Source organism: Manis pentadactyla, chromosome 1, assembly GCF_030020395.1.
Source record: "Manis pentadactyla isolate mManPen7 chromosome 1, mManPen7.hap1, whole genome shotgun sequence".
In the NCBI taxonomy this organism is placed as follows: domain Eukaryota; kingdom Metazoa; phylum Chordata; class Mammalia; order Pholidota; family Manidae; genus Manis; species Manis pentadactyla.
The window spans coordinates 136,878,524-136,892,748 of NC_080019.1; the positions used below are offsets into that span (position 1 = coordinate 136,878,524).

Consider the following 14,225-nt stretch of genomic DNA (forward strand, 5'->3'; position numbering starts at 1 on the left):
TCTTGAAACACATAATTGTGTGAAACCATTATCGAGTGGAAAGCTCTCTTCTTCTGTTGTTATACTCACCAAAATTTAAAGTGTTAATTCTACAGCTTTAACCTAATGGCTTGTAAGTAATTCCTCGTTCAGGTTCAACCCACTTTTCAATCACTCTGAATCTAAATTAAAAATAAGAATAGAAAATCCTATCACCTGATAATCTATGCGGTAAATTTGGGGGAAAAGACTTGTAATTTGGAAGGATGCACAGAAGATTAACATGGTCCTTGTGCAAGGATGGCAGGCAAATTCATGAAGCATTCCATATTTTGTAATTAACTTTTGATATTTCCTAATAAAGGTATTGAAATCATAAAAAAAGCCTTGTATTACAGCCTACATATCAGTTATCATCTGAAGAAGATGATTGATGACACTTGACAAAGATGTTAACAAGATGGGATTTTTCTTTAAATGCTATGTAGGTGCATTGCAAGTAAAACATTAAAGAGAAATTTGTTTCATCTTTAAACTTGCAGAGTGAAGCCACATTTTAAAAAAATACAAACCTCCTTCAGATCTTTGATCAACTATCACCTACCCTGGTCACCCTATTAATGCTATAAACACTCCCCTCTAATTCTTTTTTCTTAGTTTCTACCACCTGCTAACATAGTATAAAGTGCACTTACCTATTTCTGTTCAGTGGCTGCCTCATTCATCTAGTCTGAAAATTCCACAAGCGCACAGTATTTGTCATTTGTTTATAAATGACAATCACATATGAATAAATACATTTATATTATCACCTAATACATTTTGAGTGCTCACAAAGCAATGAGCTTTACTTAATATATTTGTTATGGTTCAGTTGCAGAATACAGAATTCACACTTTGCATTTTAATCCCCAAACAATTTATTGCAGGGTATTAAATGGCTTACAGAATCACTGTGGAGGCTGAAAAAAACACTCTCAGTTGAACTTTCAGAAAAACTCCTAAAGCCACAATTCAGGATTAGGCCATGTACAAACTACTGCTGCTTCTATAGTAAGAAGCTTGCCGGGGCAAACTGGGAAGCTTCCAGTGTAATAGCTAGCCCCAGAACTACATCATCACTGACACAATGTGTTGGCTGCAAGATTAGTAAACTTACAAGATTGTAGAGTCATTATCAGCAGGAAACCACATCTACTCTTGCTAGATTCAAGACTGTGTCTTATTTGTTAGATTATCCATATCATAATCAGGAACTCATTCTCTGTTTTTGAACTTTTAATATTGCTCATTTATTTTCCTTTCTATTTATCTGCTCTGTTCCTCTTTGCTGCAGACTGACTTTTTCTGTCTCCAGTCCCCCTGTAAGAAACTACAGTTTTGAAAGCTCCTGAATTTTGCATGTCCCAACCAGGCTCTCAGAAAAACTGAGCTGGCTCTCAATCCCAATTTCAAAATTGAGGAAAGGATATCAATTGGGTAAGATGCTCACCACTGATTAACAATCACTGCTGTACTAATGAGGCCATGTGGTGAGCAGATCATATGTTTTCCTCTCCATTTTTTCTTTAATTATTAAAAGCACCAATAAATAACCCTATTTTTTTCTAAATGTTTTTAGAAGAAACAATAACCACAGTTAATATTAAGAAACACAAATAATACATGATTTTAGGGAATCAATCTCTATACCTGACATATGTTGGTACCTCTGAAAATTAAAGTAATGCTCTTCTGAACAATTCAAGTCCTAGTGTAAAGCTGGACTGCGTAAGGGACACTAAATAGTTAATATGTGAAGCCATTTGGTTTTAGTGCTTGAGGCTAATATAAATTATATACAGCATTGAAAACTAAAAGGCTCAATAACCAGCTCGAATATCCTAGGAAGGAAGTTTATCTGTGCAATTCCACACCAATTACAAATACTAGATGGTTTTATCAACCACCATGATGAATCCACCTTAAAGCTGACTCTCCTATGTCCTCAAACATAATGAATCCTACCTGTCCAGCTCAGATTCCCATTTCTTCAGATTTCCAAACATCCTCTATTAACACATAAAGCTTTTAGACACTCAGTTACTGCTTAATGGATTTTACAATGATGAATCATGTCTAATAAATGAAAATATATCTCAGCCTGGAGGCAGAAGAAATGTGATGTTCAACAAAGGAACACATAAATATTTTTTATATGTAGCTTGTTTCCTTATATCTTATAGTATACATTAAAATGTCTAATATCTGAATTTCTGTGGATTCTGGAGACAAGCTATCTAGGTTAATCTCTGATTAGTTGTGTGACTGTTGGGCAAGTTGCTTTATGTTTATAAACCTCACTTTCCTTATTTTTAAAAGGAAGATAAAAATAATTCTTCCATAATGGTTGTGAGAACTAAACGAGGTTCACTCATAAACATATAGTCTAGAGTTAGTATATAGTAAACATTCAGTAAATGTTAATTATTACTCTCATATATCAGTACTATTAATAAAATAGAATGCAATATTTGTCAAGAATATTCTGTTGGAAAGAAAGCTACAAAAATGTTTGCCTTTAAAAAAATATTCAGACAGGTTTAAAAGGTATCAGTTCTGTGCTATGAGCAAAATAAATAATGTCATTATCATAAATTATTTTTAAAGTAAAATTAACACCAAATCATAACCACAATAGCTGAGTTTGTGGAAAGTTCAATACTGGTCCACTTCTGGAGTTTTCCTCAAGTTTTCTGAGGCTGTACAAGATCATACAAGCATCTCAGGCCTGTGTGGTTCAGGAGATAAGGCCCCTCGTTGTTCTCAGACTATAGCACTCTCTACTCCCAGAATTGTTCATAAATATATATTTTTATACATATGTATACATAAAACTTTTCCTGTTCCTATTATAATATAGACTGCAGTACGATTGACATAGCATATTAGTTTCAGGTATACATTATACAATTTAATATTTGTATTTATTGAAAATGATCACCACAATAAATCCAATTAACCTCTTTTATCATACATAGTTATAAAGTATTTTTTCTTATAATGAAGAATTTCAAGATCCATTCTCCTTTCAAATGTACAATACAGTATTATTAACTATAGCCATCGTGTTATATATCACATCCCCATAATTATTCTCTGAGAGAAGTCTTGACCCAGATCCATTTGAAGGCAGGAATTGTCACTTACATGCGTTCAGTCTTAAAGGCCAAAAACAGATACCCATGGTGTTAACCCTACGTTAGTTTCAGCCATCTCTGCAACACCTTATTCAGGTACACATTGCTTCCAAGAATTGAGAATTTTTTTTCTCCACCAGCCCAGAGAAATTTCTGTTCCTTATCTCAGCAGTAGGGCTTCTGTTTTTTTACTGCTGGAAAATTCACTTGTCTCAATTCTGTGACAAGATAGCTTTTTTCCTTTGAGAGCTAAGAAATTCAGAACAAAACTTGTTTGCAGTTTTTTTCAGGTGGATCATTCTGTCCGGCAATTCCTTTTTTTATTATTTCCTGCTCTGAAACATAAAAATGCTTCAATTTTTTTTCTGGGAGTTCTGGGAATTCTGAGGCGAAGCAGAATTGACCACCCACTTAAATGGGAAGGGGGAGAGGGAAATATTCTAATCTTCCTGAAAAGACAAAAATAATGACATCAAAATAGAATTTAATTTGGTGAGGTTGCGGAGAAAGGGGAGCCCTCCTACACTGCTGGTGGGAATGCAAATTAGTTCAACCATAGTGAAAAGCAGTATGGAGGTTCCTCAAAAAGCTCAAAATAGAAATACCATTTGACCCAGGAATTCCACTCCTAGGAATTTACCCTAAGAACGCAGCACTCCAGTTTGAAAAAGACAGATGCACCCCTATGTTTATCGCAGCATTATTTACAATAGCCAAGAAATGGAAGCAACCTAAGTGTCCATCAATAGATGAATGGATAAAGAAGATGTGGTACATATACACAATGGAATACTATTCAGCCATAAGAAGAAAACAAATCCTACCATTTGCAACAACATGGATGGAGCTAGAGGGTATTATCCTCAGTCAAATTAGTCAGGCGGAGAAAGACAAGTACCAAATGATTTCACTCATATGTGGAGTATAAGAACAAAGAAAAACTGAAGGAACAAAACAGCAGCAGAATCACAGAACCCAAGAATGGACTAACGGTTACCAAAGGGAAAGGGACTAGACAGGAGGGGTGGGAAGGGAGGGATAAGGGCAGGGAAAAAGAAAGGGGGCCTTACGATTAGCATGTATAATGTGAGGGGGGCATAGGGAGGGATGTGCAACACAGAGAAGACAAGTAGTGAGTCTACAGCATCTTACTACGCTGATGGACAGTGACTGTAATAGGGTTTGTGGGGAGGGACTTGGTGAAGGTGGGAGTCTAGTAACCATAATGTTCTTCATGTAATTGTAGATTAATGATAATAAAATGAATTTTAAAAAATAGAATTATAATTTTTAGGAAGTTATTTTCTGTAAATTTTCTGCTGAAGTTGCTGTCTACAGTGCAAATATACTAATGGGAAGCCTGATTTTACAGCAACCATTTTTAATGCTTTTGGAAATGCTATCCTTGTATGTCAAATTATGTAGTTATGTAAAGTAAAATAAGTAAAATAGTGTGTGTAGAAGAATTTAAGCAATATTATAACATTAAATAAACACTTAAATATTTACATATGGCTATATTTTTTACTTCCTTGATAACAGAGCAAATGTAAGAGGCAAAGGAGAATTTTACTAAATTGTTTCCACCAAATTGTCTGAAACCCATCAGAGAAATACTGATGTCCAAAGAGCAAACTGATTTGAAAAAAGTTATCATGCTAAATATATTTTAATATGGAAGAGTATAGCCATATTTCAGAGACAAGTGTTCCTATATTTTCAAAACAATTTTTAAAATTTTCTGTATGGTCTGGGGCAACCTAAAAGTAATTTATTTCAAAGTGTATTATAATTATAAATTATAAATAATATGTTTATGAACTGGTGTTTCCAAAATGTATATAGTTTGCATTCTTTGATTAGTAGTGGTAGGAGTAATAATAATAACAACTAACATTTATTGAGTACTCCGAGCCACTCTTCTAAGTACTTAATGTGTATTAAGTCAATTGATTCTCACAAGAATCTTCTGAAGTAGGTTCTTTGATTTCTCTTTTTATAGATGGAAATGTGCATGTGCAAAGTCAGGGAGGAGCCGATAAGCATGCTGTCCCTGTTACGCTGGAGAATCAAATCCAGTGGGGAGTGGAGTATGAAATGAGGTCAACAAGTGATGAAGAGGCCAAGTCATGAAGTTATACAAAATTTGTAATGACTTTGGATGTCACTTTGAGGGAGCCATTGAAATGTTTTAAGCAGAGAAGAGGCCTGATCATATTTGTGCTTTAAAGAGAGCATTTTCATAGTTATATGGATACAGATGGGGGAAGAGAAACATATACCCTGGTTATGAGGGTGTACCAATTATAAGGCATAACTCACAAAATATAGCATAGATTATAGTACACAAGTCTATAAAAACGTCTTAACAGGACTTTTGTTTTTGATCAAGATAACAGAACTGAATTTACCTTCCCAAATTAAACAACTAGAAAACCAGACAAAATGGAGATAATATGATTACAATTATTTTCATGTATTGGACAACAGGTAATGCAGGTGTGTGATACATGAAAGATGGGAAACATTCATGTGGGCCCTAAGACTGCTGCAGCTTATTGCTCAGAGGTGGCTTCCATGTCACAGAGCAGAGGGGGTAAATCCAAATGACGTTGACAGTCTCTCTGAGTTGAGGACTCAGGGACCAAAATTTGGAGCTGTCAGAGGCTAGAATTTGTACAAGAAGTTATATACAGAGATCTGGAGATGTGTAGAGGATCTTGAGAATCCCCTGCAGTCTTTGGCTAAGTACTGATCTCTGTATGCATGAAGAGAAACTACCAGAGCCTGGAAAAAGAACCACTACCAACAATCAGGCAGAACGATTCCTAGAACTCACACAGGGCTGGGAATAAATTATGTTCCCACCAGCCAGAGTGAAAATTCCTTATAACACACATGAACTGGGTAGAATCCTCAGAGGAGTATCACCTTAGTGGTGATACCTATTTGTTCAGGAATAAAATATAAATACCTAACATCAGTCAAAAGCACTGAGATAGGGTCCAACTGAGTCTAAGTAACTTAATTCTATGCAAAACTATACATCATTTAAAGGACTAAAACAAAATCAAGCCACAAACAACATAAAAAGAACAATATTTAACATCTGCTATGGACCAAATTGTGTTCCCCCAAAATTCACACATTGAAGTCCCTATACCCAGTGTAACTCTATTTGGAGATGGGGCCTTTATGGAGATAATTAAGATAAAAGAAGTCATAAAAGTGGTGAATTGATCCAATAGGATTAGTGTATTTATAAAAACAGGAGGAGACATGAAAGTGTGCTCTCTCTTTGTCCCTACACACACAAAATTTCACGTGAGCGCACAGCAAGAAGGCAGCTGTCTGTAAGGTGGGAAGAGAGCTCTCACCAAAACAGGCCCTTCTGGGCCTTGAACTGGGACTTTCAGCTTCCAGAAATGTGAGAAAATAATTCCTGTTGGTTAAGCCACCCAGGCTATGATATTTTGTTATGGCAGCCTGAACAGACTAATAAAACATCCAATAAAAAATTACAAAGCATATAAAAAAGCAGAAAAGTATGACTATAAAAAGAATAATAAAAGAAACCCATAACTGACAGGGATTTTGATGCTAAAAATATATTTTATCACAGTTCTAAATATTCCATATGTTCAAGAAGATAAAGGAAAGGAAAATATAAGCCTTACAGTAAGAGAAATGGAAGATACAAAAAAAGATGTGAATGGCACTTCTAGAGAGGGAAAATATAATATCTTACATAAAAATACACTGAATGTGGCTGCTCCCTCTCTCTGGGGGCAGCCATTTTCTCTTTCAGATAATAAAATCTCTTGCATGGGCCCGTGTCTCCTGAGTCGTTCTGGGTAAGGAGGGTCGCGGCGAGATACCCTTTCATTGGTGCCATGACTTTGGATGAGGCTCTCCCATTGACTTCGCTCTTCCTCTGGGAATCTGAGCTGCTTTGGGAACCCTCACTACCAATCCTCCTCCACGGGCTCACCATGCATTACCCCGGTCGCCTGTCTTCTCGCCCAACACTGACCTTCAATCTGTTACTCCTCCAGGGCTATCAAGGCCTTCTCATGAAGAATAATGAAACCAGCTTGATATCTTCACGAATCATCTCGCTCAAGATTATTTCCCCAACTCTACAGCAATGGTCTCGCTAACCCCAGAATCTGCACCCCCTTCCAGGGGGAAGTAGCTAGAGAATGAGATTCTACGTCCAGTTCCCCAGAGGTCCAATTAAGAAAAGGCAAATTCTGGCGTGCTAAGACCCCCACCCCTTAAGATCCAATCACCAACGCAGAACACACCCTACCCCTACTCCTTAAAAACGTGCTTCCTCACCCACGAGCTGCTGCTCCCTCTCTCTGGGGGCAGCCATTTTCTCTCAGATAACAAAATCTCTTGCATGGGAAAAAAAAAATACACTGAATGTGATTAACAGCCGATTATATACATTGCAGGAAAACAACCAGTGAAATGAAGACACAACAAATGAAGCAGAGAGAAAACAAACTAAAAAAAATTAAATGAACAGAGATGTGACCTGTTAGAAAATATCAAAGAGTCTACCAGAAGAGATATAGAAGGAACTGGAAAGATTTTTGAAGAAAGGCCAAACTTTTCATTAAACCACAGATTCAAAAAGCTCAACAAATCCCAAGCAGAATAAAACTTCAAAATCAAATCCCTGAAGATCACTGATAACTGAAAATCTTAAAAGTAACCATAGAAAAAAAGACATTCCATATCAAGGAACAAAGATAAGAATTACAGCAGACATCTTCTCAAAAATTACTGAAACCAAACACAATGGAGATAAATACTTAAAACACTGAATGAGAAGAAAACTGCTAACCTATAATATTTTATCCAGAGAAAATGTCTTCAAGACTGAGGTAAAATTCAGATTTTTTTTTTTCCAGAGAAACAACCACTGAGGGCGTTAGTCACCAGCAAAACTTCACTATAAGAAATGTCAAGGGATGATCTTTAGGCAGAAGGAAAATCGTTCCTCCCCCCAAAAAAATCTGTATCTGCATAAAGGAATGAAAAGCATTGGAAATGGTAATCAAGAAAAAATAGAAAAACATACAGGAAATCAATAAACCCAAAATCTGGTTCATTGAACAGAGGAAAAAAAAATTGGTAAAGCATTAACTACACTGATCAGGGAACAAAAGGAAACATATAAATAACCAATAGCAATAATGAAAAAAAAATGATACAACTATGGGTCCTACTCATATTAAAGGATATTAAAATGATGAAAGGGGAATATTATGAATAAACTGTGTGCTTATTTGACATCTTGGATGAAATGGAATAACTCCTTCAAAAATACAAGGAACCAAAGCTCTTTCAACAAGGAATGCGTAGCTGGATAGCCTTATAATTATATAAGAAATTGATGTCATAATTAAAATCCTTACAAGGAAAGCTCCATACTTAGATGACTCCATTGGTGAATTCTACCAAAACATTTCAGGAAGAAATAATGCCAAACTTTGCACAAACTCTTCCAGAAAATAGAAGAGTAGAGATTACTTCCCAATTCACTTTATGAAGCTAAAATTATTTGGTGGGAAAACCAGAGACAATTTTTAAGCAAATGAATACACACATCCACAGTATAGAGCAACAAGCCTCCTGGACATAGATGCAAAAACCTCAAACAAAATATTAACAAGCATCTAACAATGCATAAAAAGAAATAGCACATTATCCCAGTACTGTTAACACTGGTTTAAAATTTGGTAATCAATAAATCCACTATATTATCATATGAAAGAGGAAAATCATAGGCTTATTTCAACATATGTGGAATGGAGCATTTGAAAAATTCAAAATCCAGGAATAATAAAAACTGCCTGCAAACTATGAATGGAAGACACCCATTATCAACCTGATAAAAAATAACTGCTACCTAAATTAATTCCCTTCATTTTTCTTTCAATTACACATTTTTAAAAAACAGTTTGGTTTTTTCTTTTTAAACACATCCGAGATATGATTTAATTGCATTCTGAAGTATGAAACAGAAAGGGAATAATTTTCCTTTCCTACAAGTCCTGCAAAGTATATTAAAAGATTGTACAGAAATGATTTAAGCACAAAGAAAGTAAAGATTCATTTATATTTATAAAGTACTGCTATTCCCTAGTCTCAATGGCCAATAAAAGGCATTTTTTTAGTCCTCCTAACATTTGCTCCATAAGTTCTATTTATTAGGATTACTTTTCTTGAAGTTAACCTGTCAACCTAAGGTATTCACTTCTTGTTTGAAGTGCAGGCTGCTCAATTCCCTAGAAACCTGAGTTACACTGTTATCTGCAGTGTCAGAGCAGAGAACTTCAAAGGAAGACAGCTGCAGAACACATCTTCACAGCTCCTTGATCTCTGGATTGGAGTGTGTACATATACTTCTAAATTATCTAAAGGGAAATTTAGAGTTTACTTTTGGAATGTTTAAAGGTAATTTGTTCTGATAAAGGTGAAATGGGAAGACTGTTAGTCCAAGAGATAGCATCCATTCAATGTGGCTAAATGCCGACATGTTAAACTTCAACCCAAAACTATTTTGACAAATATCTGTTAAACATTTACTATTACATGAAAACCACATATGCTACATTTATCAAAAAGTACTTAACTTTTGGAGATAAATGCTGAAATGTGTGAAGATAAAATGATATGAAGTCTGGATTTACTTCAAAATAATAGAGGAGGAAAAAATTAAATAGGATAAAGGACAGGATCGAACTGGCCACTGGTTGATGTCTGTTTGGACTGGCATAATTACCTACATGGTCGTTTAACATGCTACTACTTACTTTTCATATTCCTAAAATTTTCTATAATAAAAAATAAAATAATAGTTCTATTAATAATGAAAGCTGCATTGAAAACCACTATTTATGCCCACATGAAAAAATAGCTATGTTCGAAATCTTATTGGCGAGTTTGTTATTGGAAACTAAACCACATTTTCATTTGATGCAATGTTGTATGTACATGATGATTAGGAGCCTGAGCCAATCCACAAAAACCTAAATTTCTTATTTTACGTTTGCTAATCACTATGGTTTAGCACAGTTATGAATATAAAATTTTTTGTGGGCTGGCCTGGGCATCTAACATCCCCATACAATGTAATTTTCATGTAGCTGTAAGTCCCAAAGAACTGAGAAAGAAGGAAATTTATTTGTGCCAGATAACTTTTTCTAAACTATCACTGACCTGTCTGGCCTCATGGGCTTGTGATACTAGGTGTCATCCAATTCAGCACAATCTTTGAATGAAAGGAGATGCTATTGTGAATTATCAGACAACACACACAAGCTCTGACTGTCCCAAGCAAACCAGGATATAGTTGCTATTTCTACAAAATAAACACTTATTATATGTTCTTATGCTGAAAGAGCATATGTGTCACAGAAACTTAATTATCTCTCTAGTTCCACAACAGTGTTACTTTAGAAATACAAACTGAGAATTATAAAATTATAAATTTACCTTTCAAACTACAAACTATAAAATATTACATATCTTTCCTTCTCTTCTTATAAGGATTCTTCTTAGAGGTTTTATTTGGTAGCTAGAATAATACCATAGGTTTGGATAGTTTTCTACATTTTAGTCAAATTAAAAATTATTTGAAGCACAATGGAGGTTCCTCATAGAATTAAAAATAGAAATACCATTTGCCTCAGAAATTCCACTTCTAGGAATTTACCCTAAGAAAACAGGATCACAGAGTCAAAAAAGACATATGAACCCCTATGTTTATCACAGCACTATTTATAATAGCCAAGAAATGGAAGCAACCTAAGTGTCCATCAGTAGATTAATGGATAAAGAAGATGTGGTACAGATACACAACGGAGTATTATTCAGTCATAAGAAGAAAACAAATCCTACCATTTGCACAACATGGATGGAGCTAGACGGTATTATGCTCAGTAAAATAAGCCAGGAGGAGAAAGACAAGTACCAAATGATTTCACTCATCTGTGGAGTATAACAACAAAGCAAAAACTGAAGGAACAAAACAGTAGCAGAATCACAGAACCCAAGAATGGACTAGCGGTTACCAAAGGAAAGGGACTGGGGAAGGTGGTGGGAAGGGAGGGATAGGAGAATAAGGGGCATTATGATTAGCACACATAATATGGGGGGAGGGCACGGGGAAGGCAGTATAGCACAGAGAAGACAAGTAGTGACTCTATAGCATCTTACTACACTGATAGACAGTGACTGTAATGGGGTATATGGTGGGGACTTGGTAATGGGGGAAATCTAGTAACCACAGTGAGCTCATGTGAAACCTGAGCATAAGATCGTATATCAATGATACCGTAATAAAAAAATTATTTGTATGATAGCCTAGTTTCATATATTTTGTACTTTGAAGTAATGACCTATTTCATTCAATACTTGCTTGAAAGAATCTCAGTTATGGAAAGTCCTAAACTAAGTCAAAGAAATAAAATTCAATTGCAAAACTAAACTTCATATGTTCCCTGTGTTAGTCAACAAGGACCGGGTTACATGATGGTAGCAAATGAACCCTGCAATTTCAGTTTCATTGACTTACAACAAGAAAGTGTCTCTTCTTCACTTAGTACTCAAAATACTTTACGTCACTCTATTTCACTCCAGTATACAGGCATACCTCGTTATACTGGGCTTCACTTTATTGAGCTTCACAGAATAGCATTTTTTACAAACTGAAATTTTGTGGCAACCCATGTCAAGCAATTCTCTGGGCACTGTTTTTCCAACAGCATCTGCACACTTTGTGTCTCTGTGTCACATTTTCATGATTAGCACAATATTTCAAACTTTCTAATTATTATATTTTTATAGTCACCAGTGCTCTTTGATAGTACTGTGGTAATTGTTTTGGGGTGCCAGGACTATGATTATAAAGATGTTGAACTTAATCAATAAATGTTATGTGTGTTCTGACTTCTCCCCCAACTGGCTGTCCCCGTATCTCTTCTTCTCAGGCCTCCCTATATTCTCCAAGACATAACAATGCTGAAATTGGTCCAATTAATAACCCTACAATGGCTCTAAGTGTTCAAGTGAAAGGAAAAGTGGCATGTCTCTCACTTTAAATTAAAAACTAGGAATGACTAACTTGTGAGGAAGGCATGTCAAAAGCCAAGACAGGCAGAAAGCAAGGCAAGGCCTCTTGTGCCAAACTGTGAGCCAAGTTGTGAATGCAAAGAAGTTCTTGCAGGAAATTAGAAGCACTCCTCCAGTGAACACACAATGGTAAGAAAGTGAAACAGCCTTATTGCTGATATAGAGAAGGTTTTAGTGGCCTGGAGAGAAGCCCAAACCAGCCACAACATTCCCTTAAGCAAAGCCTCATCCAGAGGCAGGCTCTAACTCTTCAATTCCATGAAGTCTGAGGGAATTGAGAAAGTTGCAGAAGAAAAGTTTGAAGCTGGAAGAGGTTGGTTCATGAGGTTTAAGTAAAGAAGTCATCTCCATAACATCAAAGTGCAAAGTGAAACAGCAAGTGCTGATGTAGAAGCTGCAGCACATTATCCAGAAGATAGATCCAGGTGAGACAATGAATGAAGGTGGATGCACTGAACAACGGACTTTCAATGTAGACAAAGCAGCCTATTGGAAGAGGATGCCATCTAGGACTTTCATAGTTAAGAAGAGAAGTCAATGCCTGGCTTCAGAGCTTCAAAAGACAGGCTGGCTCTCTTGGTTAAGGGCTGATATAGATGGTAACTTTAGGTCAAAGCCAATGCTTATTTACCATTTTGAAAATCCTATGGCCCTTAAGAATCATGCCAAATATACTCTGCCTTTGCACTATAAATGGAACCACAAAGCCTAGATGACAGTATACCTGCTTATGACATTGTTTACTGAAAATTTTAAGCCTACTGTTGAGACCTTACTGCTCAGAAAAAGATTCCCTTCAAAATATTAGTGCTCATTGACAATGCACCTGGACACCCAAGAGCTTTGATGAAGATGTATGTGGTTTTCATTACTGTTAACACAACATCCATTCTACAGCTTGTTGATCAAGAAATAATTTTGACTTACTAGTTAAAAAATACATTTTGAAAGTCTATAGCTGTCACAGATAGTGATTCCTCTGATGGATCTGGACAAAATAAATTGAAAACCATCTGGAAAGAATTAAGCATTCTTAATGCTTTTAAGAATATTTGTGATTCATGGGAAGAGGTAAATATATCAACATGAATAGGATTTTGGATAAAGTTGATTCCAACCCTCATGGATGACTCTGAGGATTTAAGACTTCAGTGGAGAAATCACTGCAGATGTGGTGATAGCAAGAGAATCAGAAATAGAAGTGGAGCCTGAAGATGTGGCTGAATTACTGCAATCTCAGGATAAAACTTAAAGAGATACAGAGTGGGAGTTGTTTCTTATGGAAGAGGAAAGAAAGTGGTTTTCTGAGATGGAATCACTTCTGGTGAAGCTGCTGTAAACATTTTGAAAAGACAACAAAGGATTTAAAGTATTACATAAACTCAGCTGATAAAGCAGTGAGAGGATTGACTCCAATTTTGAAAGGTTCTGTTGTGGATAAAATGTTATCACAAAGACACTGCATGCTCCAGAGAAACCATCCCTGAAAGGAAGAGTCAATCAAGGTGGCAAACTTTGATGTTGTCTTATTTTCAGAAATTGCCCACAGCCACCACACCCTCAGCAGCCATGACCCTGATCAATCGGCAGCCATCAACACTGAGGCAAGATCCCCCACGAACAAAAAGACTAAGACTTACTAAAAGCTCAGATGATAATCAGCATTTTGTAGCAATGCAGTTATTTAAATTAAGATATGGACATTGCTATTTTAGACATAACTTTATTGTACACTTAATAAATTACAGTATGCTATAAACATAACTTTTATATATAATAAATAAAATATTCACTTGACTCACTTTTTTGCAATATTTGCTTTATTGCAGTGGTCTGGAACCACACCTACAATGTCTCTGATGTATGCTAGTAGCTCCTTTTTAAGCAGAGTCTTGGGAATCCAGGCTGTTTCCATGT

General features: G+C 35.8%; 1 pseudogene; it reads left to right on the forward strand.

Moving 5' to 3' along the window:
* Positions 1 to 215: 215 nt before the first annotated feature.
* On the forward strand, positions 216 to 314 carry LOC118910444 (U6 spliceosomal RNA; annotated as a pseudogene).
* The last annotated feature ends 13,911 nt before the right edge of the window (positions 315 to 14,225 follow it).